Below are 5,081 nucleotides of genomic sequence, written 5' to 3'. Positions count from 1 at the left end.
TTCAACAGTGGGCGTTATAATAACAGACCACAAAATGTATAAAACACAAAAATATTGTAAATTTGATCAAAAACTTGATCTGCAATTACCGAAAATTCATAAACATACAAATTCACTTTTGACCTGTTGTTAACATAAACTTTTCACTGTAGTGTTGGAACAGCACTAACATTTATTTTATTTTCCAGAAAATTCTGGTGGTATATTATATACCATTGCCATTTTGCACTGAAAAATTTGGGAACACACTGAAACAGTTCTGGCTCTTTTCTTTTGCCGTTCATGCAACTTCACCAATAACCCTTGATGATTAGATCTTCTGGTGGTACACTGCAAAGCATTCCTGACTGGCATTCAAGCACAAGAAAACATTGCATTTTTGGCATTTCCATCTTGAGACGCCCTTTGGACAGTAATTGCATCGGCCTCGCTTGTCACAGTGAAGTGGCCAATGCCCAAAGCAGTCATATCGCACATCTGGCTGTGGTTGTGAGGGTCTTGGGGTGTATCGTTTCTTTGGTGGTGGTGGAGAGCTGGATGATGGTCGGCCAACTTTGGATCCTGGCTTGTTGACTTGTTTCAAGCTATGCGCAACTGCCAGGCGGAATCTTTTGAGTGTGATTGGTTTCTGGTTTAGTTGTCCACATTCCCTCTTGTAGACCAGCCAGGAATTTGCAATGGACAGATCAAGCATGTAACGAAAGAGTGGCAGGTACCATCTTGTAGACTTGGCTGGGGTCTTGTACAGGTGTACCAGCATGTCAGAGAGATCTATCCCTCCCATATGCTCATTGTATCCAGGGATGAGTGATGGGCATGGGATCATAACTTTCGCCTTGGACTCTTTGCTCCAGCATTTGACAGTTGAAAAGTGGCATGATCCCAGAAGCATTACTTAGCAATCCATCTAATAAACATTAAAAAAAAAAAAAAAAAAATTTGTAGAAATATAGTTGGTTTGATTTCCATGTGTCATTTAAAACTGTACTTTAAAAAAAATAATCACAGAAAGTGAGTAAATCTTTAAACATTAGAACATTTTGTAACATACAGTATTTGTCATGGAAAAATTTAAACATGTCATATTTACATGTATAGATCATTAAATTATTTATATTCAATAGTAAATAGTAGGGCTGCCACAAACGATTATTTTGATAGTCGACTAGTCACCGATTATTCTTGCGATTAGTCGACTAATCAGATTATGCATCCATTGGACGTAAAACGTACAGATTATTGCAGCAGCATGCATCTGCTCTTATACAACTATCATTAGCTTACAGCTTTAAGTGTTTAAGGTATGTGAAACTAAAAATAAAGACAAGATGATAGTTTATTAAACTTTTAATGAAATTTCAAGTTTGAAGCCACCCGAAAACAAATATAACAAAATAGCATTTTGTGCTCAGTCCTCACAACTATATTGAACTTTGGGACTATATAGTCAGTATAGCAATCTACACGAGATTATTGTTCATAGCCAGGAAAGTTAGCTTTTCTACATGTTCTGCAGAAAGGCTTGCTCTCTTTTGAGAGCAGATGTTCCCTGCTGTGGAGAAGATCCGCTCCGATGGGGTGGAGGTTGCAGGAATGCACAGAAAAGATTTAGCTAGCTTTGATAGTGTGGGGAAACGTCCCTCATTTTCGCTCCACCATTTAAGAGGATCATCCTTTTTTAGAAACTGTGGCTTCTTTAAAGTACAGCTGAACTTCACTTCTCACAACTTGGACATCTTGGTCCTCCTTAGATGCTTCTTCCTCATTGTCACCCTGACTGTCTGTGTCAGACTCAAGGAGGTTGTCCAGAGCAGTCTTTTCAGTTCTACCTGAACCATTGGCTGTCTGCACTTTTGCATGCTCATGTGTCCCAGCATTTGCTTCTTTGACAGCAAGCACTTCAACAGTCCCTTGCACCCTGATGACATCTTCAGGAGCCAAAAACTTCAACTTTCTGTATCTGGGGTCCAAGGCAGCTGCGAGAATAACAGGGTTTTCTTTGTCTGCTGAGAAAGTACATATACTCCCCCATCTCTGTGTTATGCCTTTTTCTGCACTGGCAATGAAAGATTTTCCTGAGCTCGTCTCCAGTTGGCTTTGGTGTACAGCCCGTGTCAGCCCTTTGACCACCTGTGGAAGACCTGAAACCGTTGTGTACTTCTGTCCACTAAGGTAAACAGTAGCAGTCTCAAAAGGTGCCAAACCTTGCTTCAGTTCTTCAAGCAGCACCTGTAACGGAGCGGAAAGGCTGATTTTATTTCCACAGTGTCGTTTTTTAAAGGAAGGAAACCTTCCTCCAAACGGACAGAGCAGTGGAGCCGCCAAGGGAAAGCACACGATTAAAAAACTGTATAATTAAAATATAATTTATTATATTTAAATAGTTAAAAATGCAAGATAAATTAAAACAACCTTGGCCAAGGGATAACACAATAAAAATCAATAAAACACAACATTAAAAGTCCAGTGGGATCCACCACGATATAAAAGTCCAAACGGTGCAGAAACCAACAGGATTGTCGCCGTCCTGTCGGCCTCTTCATTCTGATGCCAACTAGAAAAAGGAGAGAGGGCCAGCGGCAGTCACCATTCTTAAATTCCACTGGAGGTTCGTCTTAGACGGGATGAATCGGGACTTACCCCAGATGGGCAGAGCTCCTAACTCCGCCCACCACTGTATTGTGCTTCACACGCGTAGCCATAGACTCGCCGTCCCGGGGACATAAGGCGCCATCCCGCTGCCTCTCTATCCCCTGCCGTGGGCCTCTCTCGGCGAGGAGCTACCTCCCGTCAACACCAGCACAGACCTCTCCGCTCAGCTCCGATCACTCCCTCCAGTGCGCGGTCGTCCGCGATCTCTGGTCTCGTTCTCCTTTGCCGCACGCCTTGGCCAGCTGCCTATAGCCGGGCCTCTGTGCCGCTCTGCGCGGCCGTCGCCCACACCGGTTACCATGCCATGTCTCTCCTCCTCTCAAGCCTTCTCTCAAGCTTTTTCTCCCCCTCTGCTCTATGGTCTGCCAGGCCCTCTTATTGGCCTCTCTGGGATCTCTCGCTGGTGTGATCAGTTTACTATCAGGTAGGGGCGGAGTCTTTACAGGACAGGTGTTCAATTTAAATAAGATAAAAACATGCAATAAAGCTCATACAAACAAACCCAATATACAATATTAAAATATTAAACAGATAAACATTGCAAAACATGCACAATAAAACTCTAAATAACTTGTCCCGTTTCACCCCGTGACACACCCACTGCTCTGGCTTCAAGTCGAAGTAGTGTTTCCCCCTTGGCGTTACCTCGGGATCTGAAAGAGTGGCAGTGAGAGGCCAGCGCTGTTCGAGGAGTCTTTCTATCATGTGGAATGTACTATTCCATCTTGTACTGACATCTTGGATCAGTGTATTTTTCTTCACATTCATTTGCTCCTGTTTCATTTTTAGTCTTGTACTAGCCAGCTCGCTTCTCTTAAAGTGCTCCACTAGCTGCCTAGCAGCACCTAGTGCTCTGCTGATGGTGGTTTCTTTGAGAGCAGTATTGACTATGAGCTGGAGTGTGTGTCCAGCACAGCGGATAGAGGCCCATCCATGTTTTTCTTCAAGAAGTCGCATTGCTGCCACCATATTGGAACCACTGTCATGTACTACTGCTTTTATTTTGGCAGGCAAGATGTCAAACTTTGTTAGCACCTCTTCCATCCATGTCATTATATTGGCACCAGTATGCCTCTCCTCAAGAGGCATGGTATCAAGGATGAAGCTCTTCATCTTCCAATCTTCACTCAGGAAATGGCAAGACACACCAAGGTAGGCCTCTGTTGCACGACTGGTCCAGACATCAGCAGTCAGGGTGAAGAAACCTTTGACACCACCAAGGGTCTGCTTTACCTAAAGATATGAGATGATTTGGAACAATAGTAAGCATTAGGGAAATATATTACAGTATATTTTTTCATTATTAATAATGCTTGTCAGTTTATGCATTAAGATTTGAATTTACCAATTGAATAATTCAGTTACATCAAATACACTTACGTATGTTAAACATTCAACATATCAGTAAAAAAAAAAAAAAAAAAAAAAAAAAAAAAAAACCACAACAACAACTTTCCATTACATGCTTTAACCAAGATTAATTTATTGGTTCCTCAGTCAGCAAGCTCTATATTATTTCATCATGAAATGTATTAAATTCTAATACAAATTGCTATTTTGTGTTTGTGGTGTGAGAGAGTGGAGAGAAAGAGACCAACCTTCTCAAAGGTAGCATCATATTTCTTTTCCATCAATTTGGTGAAGTGGGATCGGCCTGGTAGGTAGTTATCATGGTAATCTGGGTTGAACTGCTTGATCATCTCTTTGAAACCTTGATCATCAACCATAGACAGGGGTCTCATGTCCGTCACCAACATGTTCAAGATTGATTCAGTCAGGACATCTGCTTGCCGAGGTGTACATGTTGTTGGCTTGGTGACAAAGTAGTCCATTGAAGACGAACGTATTTTTTTTAGCAGTCCTGTAATGTTAACAGCTATTAATATAAGCAATAATAAGTAGTGCTCTCAGCGTTAATCTCGTCAATACGATGTTAACGCGGCAAATCCCCGTTAGCGCGAGAACGCGGTGCGAGGGCTGCATGGCACTGACTAACGGGGATTTGCCGCGTTAATGCGGTTATGGCGTTAACATCATACTAACGAGATTAACACTGACAGCACAAATAATTAGCAGCTTGCTGTTTACAATAATGTTAGCAGCTAACTAGCCAATTAGCTTACCGAGACGACTGTACCACTTCGTCGTCGGATGCCACGACGCGCTTCCTTTTTAGATGCTCGTGCATCGCTGTTGTACTGCCATGGAAGGCAAGTTCCATTTTGCAGATTTTGCATTGGACCTTCTTTTCTTTTGTTTGGTCGAGTTCCGTTGCTGAGTAGCCATGATAACGGAGACTGCTGCTTCTTCTTCATCTTTGGCGTTTAACGGTATCCTTGTAGGTGCATTTCCGCCATCTTCTGTTTCAGTCCGTTATTACACTCTTAAATCCTACTGTTATTCCTGCAACTTTCAGGATTTTACGGCAT

General features: G+C 42.3%; 1 pseudogene across 1 annotated transcript; it reads right to left on the bottom strand.

The window, feature by feature from the left end:
* Nucleotides 1–1,306: 1,306 nt before the first annotated feature.
* On the bottom strand, nt 1,307–4,776 carry LOC146689483 (E3 SUMO-protein ligase ZBED1-like; annotated as a pseudogene). Its single transcript, XR_014916041.1, has 3 exons — nt 4,251–4,776; nt 3,250–3,885; nt 1,307–2,229 (listed from the first exon to the last, which is right to left on the bottom strand). The product of XR_014916041.1 is annotated as an E3 SUMO-protein ligase ZBED1-like (transcript).
* Between the last annotated feature and the right edge of the window lie 305 nt (nt 4,777–5,081).

This window comes from Copadichromis virginalis, linkage group LG17, assembly GCF_057382275.1.
Source record: "Copadichromis virginalis isolate Kocher_CV1m ecotype Utaka linkage group LG17, C_Virginalis_male_GT1.1, whole genome shotgun sequence".
Lineage (NCBI taxonomy): Eukaryota > Metazoa > Chordata > Actinopteri > Cichliformes > Cichlidae > Copadichromis > Copadichromis virginalis.
The sequence above is the reverse complement of the archived record's forward strand: the minus strand, read 5'-3'. Positions and strand labels throughout refer to the sequence as shown.